Consider the following 14744-nt stretch of genomic DNA (forward strand, 5'->3'; position numbering starts at 1 on the left):
ATATATATATATATATTCCTTTTTCATGTCTAGGTAGAGCTTATGTCGGAGTGTGTTTGGGTTTGCATGTTACAGCAACAGGAGACTGAGGGAGGGAAGCGCCCGCATTAACTTCAGCATATCATTTTTGGCCGAGGGTGAAGTGGAGCGATAATTGCAGAAGTAAATATCAACAATGAAAACGGAGAAGTGTAAACGATATGGCTGCATGGCTGGCCCTGGACCACAGACACAGTGGCTGGCTATGGCAGACGAAGACAGTAAGTGACCCCGTTAATTCTAGACAGGCATCATCTCCCAACTTTAAGGTGAGAGATGATGCCGCGATCGCTGCGTCCTGTTGCTCGGTGCTCGGCTCCTGCCGAGGCACCGAAAGTGACGCTGGAACAAAAGGGCGGCCGAAAACAATGGGCAACAATGCCAACATCCAAGGAAGAAAAGAACGGAACGGTTTGTCTCTTGTTTATTGTGCAGAGGGCGTCAGAAATGTTGGACAGCTGAACAAAAGAGGTGGCTGCAAAGAAGCACACTCACATGCAAACACAAAGCGTCCTTCCCTGTCATTAGACCTGTAGTTCCCAGCAATGCAGTAGGGAGTTCCCGTAAACTGTTTATAGGTTAGGTTCTCTGTTAAAGAAGCTAATTTTTCAATACATTAGTAGAAGTTATTTACAGTGCCTTGCGACAATATTCAAACCCCTTGAACTTTTCACACTTTGACATATTATATTGACAGGCTTAGCCACACTGCACCTCTCCTCTCACTGCAGCATCACGTCAGAAAGATTTGGCAGACATGACAATTGCATAAAGAGACAGCAAATTACGGGAGTCATTAATATAATATATATTATATTTAGACGCTGAAAGGAGGAAGAGGGGGATAAGGGAAAGGACGGAGGCACAACGCTAATGCCTGGGCAACGGAGGGGAAATTTAAGCTCTTGTGTGATTTTGGCTGAAAGAGCTGATCATCACGCTTTGATCTTGACCATACGCTAGTACCTCTAGCTCTTTGCGGTCTCTACCTGCCAAAGAGAAGCATACCCTCAGCATTATGCTGCCACCACCATTAGTCACCTTGGGGATGGTGTGTTCAGGGTCATGTGTAGTGTGGGTTTTCTTCCACACATTGTTTTTTTGCATGTGGGCCAAATATTTTTAACATCTTTAGCATATGTAGTGTCCCCTACATGGCTAGCAAAGTCCAAACAGGTTTCCTCTTAACAATGCCCTAATTCTTGCCTTTTTTCCATAAAATACATTTTTTTAAGTGCCAACAACAAGTTGTTTGAATTTGTCAGCAGATCTCACCTGAGCTGTGGATCTGCCCAGCACCTCCAGAGTTACTATGTTCTTCTCGGTGGCTTCTCTGATTAAAGCTCTCTCTACTCGACCTGCAGGTATGTCTTTGTAGATTTGGAGCTCTGCCATACCGTTTACATGTTTGATTGGTAAAACAGTTTTCCACCAGATGCACAACACTTGCGCCGATGTTTAATAATCTTAACCTGCTTTAAACTGCTCCATAGACATATTTCAGACCAGCCTGCTTTGTCCCTTGTTCTTCATGATGACGCTTATTCACAAGTCTTCTCTCACAAACCTTTGGAGGCCTTCACAGAAGCGCTGGTTTTATACAGAGATTAAATTACACATAAGTGGACTCCGTACACTAATTAGGTGACCTCTAAAGGCAGTTGGTAGCGCTAGATTTTGTTTCAGGGTTTCACAGGAAATGGGACTTAATACATGTGATTGATACACGTGTAGAATTTTACTTGCACAATTATATATATGCAACTTCGTTTTGGTCTGCAACACCAAAACCCCAAGAAATACATTGACATTCATGGATGCAAGGTGGAAAGATTAGAAAAGAATTTCTTTCTGCACAGATATTTGCAAAAGCAAATATTAACGTACACATTTGAGTTCATGTATGCGTGTGTGTGTGTGTTTCAATTGTTATAAAGTGGATAAGGTCACCGTTTATTCTTCAACGCTGCAGCGTCTGAAAGGCCAACTTAATAAAAGCTTGCTTTAACACATGAGTTAGACTACTGACAGTGAGCAGCATTAAATTAGGGTGCTGCAGGCGGTTTGCGTGCATGTGTGTCTGAGCGCTGGCTCGATCCTTTAAACTAACTGGCAACCTTTTAATTTTTCATAGTGCTCAGCTCCTCCCGGCCTGAAACCGAAGACAATAATGCGTCTCTCAGGTGAATTGATTTGTGGCGGAGCCTCCACCCCCGCACCCCCCCCCCTCTCTCTCTTCTGTCCATTCCTCTCCCTCTCTCTCATTCTCTCTCTTTCTTTCTCACTCTATCTAACCTTACTGGAGGACATAATCAGCTCTCTTTGCTTTGTGGATTTTTACTCCTTGCAGCATAATTTCTTGTTTTAAAACATATCCAGCAGATTGCAAAGTAAACTTATAAAAAGTGTCCTTACGGTGTGGTGTTGAGAGACACATTTTCTTTGTTTTCACATTTTGAAATGATGAATTATTATACACTCTAAATGAGTCCTGCTACATAAATATGTGACTTTTGACTATTTCTTCACATCAGATACATTTTTACACAACAGTTAAATGTTCCTGAACTCATGTGTGTAACATGGCCGGTCTAAGGCCTAAGCAAACTATGCGGCTGTGCAGAGACCAAGATCCATCTACTTCCCACACATACTTCGGATGTCAACATTTCCAATTTGTAGTCAAGTTTTTAAAGAATATGTCTACCTTAAACTCTTACTCCACGGTTCATGAATAATAAATGCATATTTCATTTAAATGTCCCATTTTTGCATGCCGTCTCTCTAAATTTTAAATTCAATAAATGTAATTTATTTTATGAAATTTAGTAAGAATAATCAATTTAACTAGAGCAATTTTCTGGACTCCACTCAATTTAGACTGAATTGGTGTATTCTGGACATGACTGCAAGACCAACTGAGTAAACCAGTGTAACAGCCTTGTCTTCACATTAAATTAATGTGATTTATTTATTAAATGACATCGATTGAATAATTTCAGGGAAAAGCAAAGGACATTCTGTGAGTCAGGTGATTAAACTTTTGGATTGCGATCATATCCAGGCTAAGGATGAATCAGCCCCATCCAGCTAAGCCCATCAACCACCACAGAACCTCTGATCTTCCCTTTTATTAGATCCACGGATAATAAAAGCAAAACAAAAACATTTGTGTAATTTTAACTGTTTGAACAAAACGTCAGTTACTAAGTGAATTATGATAAATTAAGCTTATTGTATGATGATCTGTTTTTCTTTATAATTTAATAAATAATTCTAGACAGATTGAATGAGCTCAGACATTACATAGGGAGAAAATGGATAATCAACATAGTCTTTAATCCCTTCAGTGTTCTGTATGTTATAAGTGAATCCTTATTTTTGGAGCTGTTGACTCAGATTAAATAGTTAATCCTAGCTCCTGCAGTGGACTGGAGGGGAAAGGTGAGGGAAATTGTGTATCTGATCATTTCTTTAACCTTAACAATGTTAATATACAATAGATAAAAAATGTTACTCAAATGATCAGAAGTTACACTCAAACTTAGGCAACCCCAATCAAAAATTGTGTCCATGAAATGTTTTCCGAGCTCAAACACAAGCAAAACTGAGTTTTAAACTATATGCATTTGTTTAGTTTTTATTAGATTCACTCAGAAGCCTGGTAGTGCTTACTGGCAAACTCTGAAATTTAGCTCTGTTCAATGTACACGAACCTGACAAGCAAGCTTGCCACAATTGAAATCAGATCTTAAATCAGATCTTATATTAAAAGCATCGACAACGGCTGGGTTTTATGACCGGCTTAATTGGAATCGGGGGGCCTCAAATTCTGCATAGGGGGCCCCCACACCATCTTTGGCTGGCTCTGCCACCCAGCAGTTACCTGACACTAAGCAGGGGATCGATACACTCCCTACTTCCTTCAGCGTACCAGCAGAGAGAGTTATATTCCTCACTATGGCTATTGACAGCCACGTATAAGAGACAGACGTGAGACGAAGGAGGGGCGAGGGGTTAGAAAGCGCAGCACGCGGCCAGGCTGCGGTAATTTCATGCTCTGAAAGCCGAAGAGAGGACGGTGTTGAGCAAACCACATGAAGGCAGCTGCAAGCTGACCGGAACGCTGCGTATTCATTTCGACTTGTGGATCCTATCGGCTACACTTTTATTATCATTATTTATTCATTTTTTGCACCTATTAATCACAATAAAACACATTTTCCAAACTTTTCACAACTCACTAGCAGGAATTTTCTCCCTCTGAAATGATGAATTTTGTAGCACCACTATCTGTTTTACTAGATATATTATCCATTTATTTATTTATATGTTCTGCTATTTCCGCTTGAGACCCAAAATCAACAATATTAATGACATAAGGAATTTTTATTTTTTTATGAAAACATCCTGGGGTGTCTTTACAGTGACAACAACAAAAAGAAAAACTAGCGTTTTAATTGCTTACATGATAAATGATGGATTGAATAATGTATTAAAGGCCCTGGACAAGTAGAAACCACCTCTGGATCCTCAGTCTATTTGATAAATTTCCGTGTTATCTAATAAATATAATGACACTTGCAGCTATTTTAGTCTGAACTCCAGTTTTCAAAATGCATGTTTTATGAACCTTATGGAAAATTAAAGCCATCACGCTTTAATTATTGTCAAACTGGTTTGTAAATTAGGAGACTTAAAAAAGAAAGAAGGCTTGCAGGATCAAATGCTTTTATCAAACATTTGAAGTGAATGTAGAAATAGAGAGCAGGTCCAGGCCTAAACCTGTTACACTCATCATACTATCTTACCTTAATGCTGGGGAGTGGGTTAAAACAATTGATTGAGTGATTTTTTTTTCAAATTATTATTATAATTTTCCCCCGACATTCCAATTTAACTCGCTTTATCACAAAGCAGGCAAATCTAAAACCTTAAATACAAAGTGTATTCTAAATAATAATAAATATATATATATAAATAGGACAACTTTTTTTTAATGCGTGAGGCTTTTATCCTTCAAGTTCTTTTACGCATCAAATGCCATCAGTGCTGTTTTGGGATTTTAACACACCTTGTCGTCCTTGTGAAATCTAACCCCCGGCGCACGGATTAGGGCGCAATATGGCCCCTATCAGATTTTGCGTCGGGGTGTACCTAACTCGTCATGTTGTTAGGGGCAGGCTAATGGCCAGGGACCATTCAAGCCCCGAGAGCCGGGGCCGTGTTGGTATAAGATTCCCATTTCCTACATATCAGATATAAACACAAACTCCACGTGGGATGAAAGAGAGATGAAGGGGAGAAAAGGGCCACGGGATGCGGGCCGGGGTCTGCGGAGTGGAGGGAGGAATGAAGTGTGTCCACGAACTGGAGAGGGGGGAAGGATGAATAAACACACACTGGGCAGCACTTCTATCAGTCGTCAATTAAACGCGCAATTGGACAGGTTTTTTTTTTCCCGGTGTCAAAGAAAACGTGTCAAAGAGAAGCAGTCATCAAACTCTGAATTAGTTTGAGGTAACAAGCTGATTTAATAACAAATAAATTGATAATTTGAAACTCTGAACGTGCAGAAAAAGAAGTCTAGAACCTGAGAAAGAAATGTGGAATAAAAATAAGAAAAAAAAAAACAACCACACATTTCATACTTATTTCCCAAACGTATTTGTAACATTTCACAAAACACGTCAGCTGCGTAAGAATGTCTCTCTAATAATAAACTATTTCACCCCAAGACATTTTCACATAATGCAGCGTAGGAAATAGATCAAAGTCACCAAAACTGTCAGGGTTGATTTGAACACCAGAAGTTTGCGCCATATTAATTTCGCGTTTGATAATAATAATAATAATAATAATAATAATAATAATAATAATAATAATAATAATAATAATAATAAATAAATGCAGGAATGCAAATATATATATACAAATAAATAAACTAAAGAAAATCTATATATCTATATACAAAGTAAAATAATCATATACATATATATATAAGTAAATACCTGTGTTGTGAAAATGTTGCTCCAGCACCAAATGAGCTCCCAGATTATCCCTTCACTGCTCGGAGACGCTCATAACAAATGCGTCGCGCTCGCTGCACAGCTCTCCCTGCTGTTTGCAGGCTGTCACTGACCGGGATCAAAATACTCAGCCAATGCTGGCCATTAGGAGCCCAACACTACAGACTGGAGAAAAAAAAAAAAGTACTTCAGACCAAACTGAACACACTGAAAACCCCTGACTCAAGTTCCGGACCTCGCTGTCGGTGGCAGGAAAGTTCGCTTCCGCGGGGAAACGACATTATTTTCAGTCGGCGTCCAAGTTTGAGCACCAGGCGGGTTCAGAGGATATTGGATATTTAGGACCCGCCGCTGGAGCTGCGCATGCGTCCAGCTGCCATGCGGACAGTGTTGGGGCAAGTGTCCAAAGGAGTAATGGGGTTCAGTCAGCGGGAGAAAGGAGGGTGGGTGGGCACCAAGATGACTTCTTATTAATAGTTTGGTCCAAATGACGTGCTCCCAGTTTTAAATATCCCATCAGAGCGAAAACAAAATGCCCCCACTGACCAGCTTCTCTGACTTTTAATATATCAGTGACTTTACAGTAGTTTTCAAATTAGTTTTTGAAACGAAATACCCAGGAAACTAATCAAAACTTATAATATGTATCTCCAATGCCACATTTGTTAAAATATGACATTTTATCAGTTTTTTTCCCCCCTGTTTGAAATGAGTATCTTGATCGATGCAGAAAGATTTAATACAAAACCATTTAAGCTAAAGAGCAATTCAAAAGAGTGACAAATAAAGAGGAAAAAAATGTCTTCCACATTGAAAAACATTGTTTTTGTGTTGTCGTGTTAATCAGCACCAGCTTTATTAATTTCTTTTTTTTCTGATCTTCACATGGATCTCAAACAATAGGAACCTCTGAAGTGTTTATTTATTGCATGAAAGCAATAAAGTGATTAGATATTTATGGCAGCCAGCTGTAAAATATGTCCATGTACTGTACAGTGTGTGCACTGAATACTTCAAGGCATTGACATGAACAGCCACCTCCATGCAGTTTAGCAGGATGGTGACCGGTCCATGGCTCTGCTGAGGTGTTTAAATCCAGGTTGACTCAGCGGCCTTTAGCTTTCTGTATTTTTCGGTCTGGTGTCTCTCATCTTCCTCTTGACAACATTGGACTTTACATTGGGTTTAGGTCTGGCCAGTTTATTGGCAAATCATGCAAAGTGACACTATGGTCGTTAAACCAGGTATTGGTACTTTTGGCAGTGTAGGCAGGAGCCAAGTCCTGCTGTTGAATGAAATCAGACTCTCCGTAAAGCTTGTAAGCAAAGGGAAGCACGGAGTGTTCTAGATGTTCCTGGTTGAAGGCTATACGCAGACTTTGGACTTGGTAGAACCCAGTGGACGAACATCAGCAGATGGCATGGCGCCCCAAATCATCACGGGTTGTGGAAACGTCACAGTGGACCTCAAGCAACTTCGATTCTGTATCTGTCCTCTCCTCTCTGTCTGTGGTGCCGTTTGAACCACCAACTCCACCAGCAGTCCCCTCCCGTTTGCTCTGCCCCAAAATCTTTAAAATGATTTAGTTCACAACGCTCTTAAGATTGCTGTTATCCTTCCACTAAACATTTCTCTAACATGCTTTGACGCAGCAATTTTTTTTTTTTGCAATGACCTTTCATGGCTTCCCCTCCTTATTGAGGGTGTCAATGGGTGTCAAGTCAGGATTCTTCCTCATGTTTGCAAAAGCCATCACATGGCCATGATATAACGTTTTCTTGATAAAAATAAGTCATTATGGATATACATTGGTCTCTAATTCAAATTTTAATATAATTCTAAACAACAACAAAAAAATGCTTCACATATTTCTCATTACAAAATTAATCTATATATATTTATCAAATTGTTGTCATTAGATGAAAAAAAAAAGATGCCCCAGTTTTCATTGTAGTGAGGATATATAAACTGGATAAGTAAACCTGGCCTATGACATAGGACATTTTCAAAATGTATTCTGACAGAAATGAACAAAAGTATTGTCCCATTTATGATGCAGTAATAAACATTCACAGCAAGAAAATCCAGAAAACGCGCTGGAGGTACGAATGACAATAACAAAAACACAGCATACGTTCATTACATCTTGTAAGAGTAAAGTCTGGCTGCGTGGTTGCTTCACAATAGCCAAAGAAAGGTGAGAGATTTGGTTGTGAAACCCTCACATGTTTGTTTTAATTTCTGGATAATGTGTCTGGCATCGGAGCAGGATTTATTTATTTCGATTTATGCCACGCTGTCATTTATTTGAGAGCACATTCTCAATACACCACCTCAATAAATGCTGTTGCCGGTGAGGAGGGCTCCTTGATGTTCTCAGGCTCACGTTCTCCACACATACAATCATATGAAACAATTTTGGACATTCTACGACAGCCTGTGTTTTTCTAACGTATTTGGACATCTGGATAGTTAATCTCAATTTAAACAACACTAAGGATTTCAGGTATTACACACAAACAATAAAAACTGAGGGAAATACCTTTTAAGCTATTTTGTAAAATGTCATGAAATCAGCAGCGTCTGGTGAGGAATAAACGAGGACGCTCCACATTTATTCCCGGTCAGCATTTTCAGGGAGGTTGGCCTGTTTAAACCTCAGATATTTAGTTTGGTGTGCTACTGACTTGTTGAAGTTGGAGTGACTCCCATGGTGGGATCAAAAGAGCCATCTGGGGCCTCCAGAAAGAAGACTTTAGCAGTTTATGAATCTGGTAATGGATTTACAGAGGTCTCAAATGAGTTTGAAATCCTAACCCCTATTCCACTGTCAGGAAAAGAGTGTACAAGTGGGGGACATTAAAAACAACTGCCAACATGCCTAAGGTCTGGTCATACAAGCAAGTTCACCCTGAATGTAGACCACAAGATGCTAAAAGAAGTCTCCAAAATCCCTAAACTGCCACCACAGGACCTACAGCAGGCTCTCGTAGATATTGTTGATATGAACTCACATGCCTGCACCTTCAGAAAGAGAACGAACAAGCTTAAGTTTCATCGGAGCTGTTCAAAGAGGAAACCTTTGGTGATTAAAAAACAAAGAATAAACAAACATGACTGCTAAACTCAAGTTAGCCTGATAGAATGTAGACGGATATCAAGACTTGTGGAATATTCTTCTTTGACAAGATTACTACAATTGATTTATTAGGCAGCAGAAGAGGTGAAATGTTTGCAATAAACCAAATAAAGCATTCCAGGTAAGCAACTTCATACCAAATCTAAAGCATGGAGGTGAAAGTGGCATGATTTGGGGATGCTTTGCTTCAGCAGAACCTGGCCATCTCACCATCATATAATCCACCATGAATTCTACCTTGTCACAGACAGTGATTGAGGGAAACGTGACAAAAAAAATTTGAATCAAAACTACAAAACCTGCAATATAGAAATGATAGAACCAGTGAATGGTGCGAGGGCTGTCTGAGAATTAAGATCAGAAAATTCATGGATCAACTCTAAGTGTGGATCTGAATCTGGTTTCACTTGATGCTGTGGGAGGACTTGAAAGAACTTGGCTTACACCAAAGTCTGAAAGAGGCTGGTTTTTACAAGCCTTTCGCTAAAATAAGACTAAGTCACAAGCTTCTAGGACAAGGGTCTCCAACCTGTGACTCTGGAGCTGCAAGTGGCTCTTTGAAACCTTCAGCCAGCATTATAACCAATGCAGGTTTTAGCAGTCTTTTCATGAAATAATTGCATCAATTTACCAAAGACAATAAAAGTACCCGTAATATTCCTTTAAATCTGATTTTCTTGTCATTAGTTTGAAAACTGTGCTCCTTGGTTTTACATCATTTTCTACAAACACCTACATCCCATAGAAAAAAAATTATCCATCCTGTCCAAGTTTTATTCTCTTTTTTTAATACATAAAAATAAAAACACAAACTGGTGGGAAATGACAAACATTTCCTATATTAGAAATTTAGCAAAAATTACAATTAGTCATTTTTTATAGGGTCATGTAACATTTGCGGCCCGAACAAGTTTTATTTTGCAGGATTGAGGACAAAAAGTCCTTTTAGGATTGTAAAGGTGGCTGAGCCCTGCACTTCAGGAGTAGGGTGTACGTTTTCCCCCCTTTGTTAGAATATACATTTGTGTTGACAGCTTTTATTTAATGACAAACCTGAAATTAGGTATTATAAATAATTTATGTTTTTTTTATTTCAGGAGATGAACCTAAAAATAGGCAAACATCTACTTACAACAAAAGGAATTTTGGAGCAAATTGTACTTTGACTAATAATTCTGGCGCAAAGCAAGGACATGTGGTGGATAAGAGGGTTGCATCAGGAAATACATTTGATGTAAAAAACATTTGCCATATCTACTATATTAGTCAAGAACATGGTCCATACTGGATCGGTCAAGGCCTGGGTTAAAAACAACGTCACCGGTGCTGTTACTGGTGGATATTGGGCTACTGTTGGTCAGAAAAGACGAAGAAGAAGAGGAGGAAGACTTATTCATAGGCAGAGACAGAGAGGAAAGGCAGGAGTCTCAGATCAAGTGTACACACTTTGAATGATGAGACCGTGAAAGGAAAACAAGAGAGCTGATGCAGAGGAGGAAAGTGGAAATAATATATGTTCAGGAGATCAGATGGAAAGGTGGCGAGGCTAGAAATTTAGGAATAAGGTTCAAGCTGTTCTACCATGGTGTGGACGAGAAGAGAAATGTTGTAGGAGGTATCTTGAAAGATAAAAAATATTTTATCTTGAAACATTTTAATGGACATGTCGGAGCTGGGAACAGAGGAGAAGACAAAGGTTTGATGTCCAGAACAGAAATGCAGAAGGACAGATGACTTTGCAGAGATGATAGAAATGGCTTTAGTGAATACCTTTTACCTGAAGAGGCAGGAACACAGGGGGACTTACAAAAGTGGAGGTAGAAGTTAAAGGTGGATTACATCCACTGCAAGGTGGTGGTTGATGAGAGTGTTCCCAGACAGCAAAGGATGGTGGAGATAGGGAGGAAGACGACAAAGATGGAAGATGAAGACAGAGCAGAGGACGAAGTGGTGGAAGCTGAAAAGGAAGAAAGTTGTATGGCCTTCAGGGAGGAGTGTAGACAAGCTCTGGGTGGCCAGGGGCTGCTTCTATATGACTGGACAACTGCAGCTAGCAGGGAGACATTTAGGAGTACTTGGCATGTCTTCTGGAAGGAAAGTTGAAATGGAGACTTGGTGGTGGAATGAGGAAGTACAGGAGTGGGTACAGAAACAGAGATCAGCTAAGAAGAAGTGGGACACTGTGAGGACTGAAGAGAGTCGCCAGGAGGACTGGGAGGTGCAGCATAAAGTGAAGGCAGAGGTAGCTGAGGCCAAACATAGAGCACACAGAGACTTGTATGATAGGTGGGACAATAAGGAGGGAGAGAAGGATTTATACAGGTTGGCGAAGCAGAGAGACAACGATGGGAAGGATGTTCAGCAAGTTAGGGTGATTAAGGATTGAGATGTAGATATAATGACAGACGCAAGAACTGTGACAGGATGATGGAAGGAGTAAGAGTTGATGAATGAGGAAAATGTGACAGAACAAAAGATCAAAACAAGCAACCATTGTGGATCTCGAAGTAGCAAAGATTTGTAAAGGTGAAATAAGAAAGGCATTGCAAAGGATGAAGAGTGAAAAGGCAGTTGGCTCTGATCATATACCTGAGGAGGTACGGCAGTTTCTAGGAGAGAATATCAATTGGACATTGGAGAGCATGACCTTCAAGTAGTTATTTATCCATTTCAAACTTATTTCAAATATTTCTTTATGCTTACAGTGTCTCTCAAAGCTTCACACATGGCTGTTAAAATGAGAACATCTGACCCCCCCCCAGATTTCTGTCCGATTCAGTCGTGAACTCTTGCCAGACTATTGCAAAAAACGGCAATATTCTTCTGGTAAAGCCAATCTTTTGTTGATTTTGACATATGCTTAGAAATCCAGAGAGGCTGACAAATATTGATCTCTAGTTTACTAGCAGGCGTCTAAAGATTTTGTGTGAAAACTCCAGAATCTGTTCATGATTTTGCCCACCCTAAAAAAAAAGAACATCTTGTCTCATATAAATAAAACTAACCCCAGAGCATGATGCTGCTACCGTGTTGAATTGTAAATCTTTTGATTATGTTCTGTGTTGTTTTTGTGACAAACCTATGTTTTGGACTTATGACCCATGGTCAGTTGCGTTGGCTCATAACAAAGACGTCTACCTCTTGGATTTAACTCCAAGATCACCAGTGGCACACATCTGGTCACCCCTAAGAACATATTTAGGGGGTCCACCTGTTGGCGGACTGATTTCGCTGCTGATTGTTTTCTGAAAAGAATAAAGTTCGCCCTGCTGTGTGCTCCTCAGCCTCTTTCCCCCCTTACTGCAAAAACGGATCTAAAAATAAGTAAAATGTTCTTAAAATTTGTGTTTTTGACCTAGATTTGAGCAGGTAAATAAGATTATCTGCCAATGGGATGAGTATTTTGACCCCTAAAATAAGATAATTAGACATCCTGCACTTGAAATAACATGATGGAGATAAATTGTTCCAATTTCAAGTGCAAAAATCGTATTCTATTGGCAGATCATCTTATTTACCTACTCAAATCAAGGAAAAATACACAAATTTTAAGAGCATTTTACTTATTTGTAGTTCCATTTTTGCAGTGCTCCAGCAGCAACAGCAGATCCCCCCCACTCCAGGCCTGAAAACAGCCATTCAGTGATTGACACACTCTGGCCGAATAAATTGAAACCTCAAGCTGCGACAAGCCCAAAATAGCAGGAAGCCGTTGGTGACCTGCAGTCTCTAGTGCCTCATGTCAGCAGGCCCAAAAAACTTGGCAGAACATTCTGAACGGAGGAACCCGTGTACAGGTGTTGCGCATTTCTCTCACATGTGTGTGAAAGTGCGCGAAGGGGCCAACAAGAACGGAGACGCTTCGAGCGCAGCAAGAACTTAATTGGCCAAGTGCTTCTTTGTTATGAAAAGAAGCTCTGACATTTGCAGACGAATCAGCAATTTCTGATGTGCTGTTCTCCAGTGGTTGTCCCAGAGGTGTGTGTGTGTGTGTGTGTGTGTGTGTGTGTGTGTTTGGAAGGACCAAACCCCAAGATGTTCAGTGGCGTAACGACCGCAAAATCTGTTTGCCAAGTCACAGAGCTCCTGGCTCTTGCCAAGCAGAGAGGGGGGCGGGTGGGAGAAAATGCCATTCAACTGGCTGGTATTTATAGATATGTGAAGAACTTGTGCACAGGCTCGGTCGAGGTGCTGACGACGTAAAACGAGAGGATGATTCCAAAAGTCGAGTGTCAGGGCACACAGATAAAAATACCCGGTGAAAGATGGGCCTGGTCATTAGTGGCGCGGTGCGGCATGTGACATGGCAGCATTTCAGAGGTGATTTATGGTTATTACTACTGCTAATCTATACCTTTGCCTCTTCCTGTGCCCGCCGTCTCAAATTGGTTTGCCAAATGTTATAGCGTGCACGGGTTTATTTCAGGTTTGGGAGGGATAGAAACAAGTCGGGGGGGCATTTTGGACTTAGTGTCGCAGCTCAGAAGGCAGCAGGAGCAATGATAGCAAATGAATCTTTGCTGATCGGACGGAGGCGCAAGGTGTAAAACATCACAGGCTGTGGCGATAATGAGCTCTCTGCAGGTCTCTGCCCTCGTTAACTGCCAGAGCAAGCTGCCACAAAGAAGAACAAAAGGAGAAATGTAACGCGTCGTAAATTCTTGCAGTGGCCTGCCGCAAGGCTGCTCCTCTGGTAACTTCTGAAGCAAAAACATGACACTAAATAAACAGGGAAAAAGGAACTTCAGTGGATTTCTTCTGCATGTAAAAATGCTTTGCCACATGCCCTTTCAGGATTACTTTAGGTCCCCTTTTTTCTTCATGGGGTGAAACACTGAAAAAAGAAAACTCAGCACAATTAACTCCTAGCTGTAATTAATCAATTTATTTATTTAGCATTCTGGCTTTTTGCATTCCTTTGTAAAAGTATTCGTACCCCTTTAAATTTTTCACATTTTCTAATGTTACAACCCCAAACCTCAATGTATTTTGTTAACCAGCCTCCCTTTCCCTACTAAAGAAAAACCTCCTCACTGCATGATGCTGCCACTGCCGTGTTTTAAGTTTGGGTTTGGCCTGTTTAGGGTGTTGTGAACATTTTTTGGGGTAAAAAAAAAAAGTTTTAATTTCTTCTATCCAACCTGATAACTTGTTAACTATGTTATTTGTGGCAATAAACAAATGGGCCACAGACTCTCATATGCAACCATCGTTCCTAGCTCGCTCTTGCTCATCCCTTTTTCCTGTGTCGATACATCAAGAGCCAACCGTTTCTCTGTTTTTTTTTTTTTGGATTAAGAGTGTTGAAGTATAGTTTCTGTTTCTAGAGCTATTTCTTTTAAAAAAGTCATTCGAAGTAAGATCGCTTCTCCAAGGTAAAGGACCAGAAGGGTGCAGAGGCATCTAACTGCCAACAGGGGGCGGTAGCTTTTTACACCAATTATTGTTGAAAGTTTAAGAAGCTGTATTATAACCTAACAATGATTTAAGCTTCTTCTGAGCTTTTTCTCTGGTTGTCACTCTTGGTCTTTATGGTG

General features: G+C 40.3%; 1 protein-coding gene across 6 annotated transcripts in view; it reads right to left on the reverse strand.

Annotated features, from left to right (window-relative positions):
- eya4 (EYA transcriptional coactivator and phosphatase 4) overlaps positions 1-6465 on the reverse strand; it is a 71575-nt gene extending 65110 nt beyond the window's left edge. For 2 of the 6 annotated variants that reach the window (XM_012880694.3, XM_012880692.3), the window contains exon 1: positions 6051-6461. The gene's annotated coding sequence lies outside the window, so the exon portion shown is untranslated. Of the gene's footprint in view, positions 1-6050 lie in introns of all 6 variants that reach the window. The other 4 variants (XM_036147494.1, XR_004932867.1, XM_012880693.3 and 1 more) reach the window with 4 other exon arrangements.
- Positions 6466-14744: the final 8279 nt, after the last annotated feature.

The sequence above is a fragment of the Fundulus heteroclitus genome, chromosome 15 (genome assembly GCF_011125445.2).
Source record: "Fundulus heteroclitus isolate FHET01 chromosome 15, MU-UCD_Fhet_4.1, whole genome shotgun sequence".
Lineage (NCBI taxonomy): Eukaryota > Metazoa > Chordata > Actinopteri > Cyprinodontiformes > Fundulidae > Fundulus > Fundulus heteroclitus.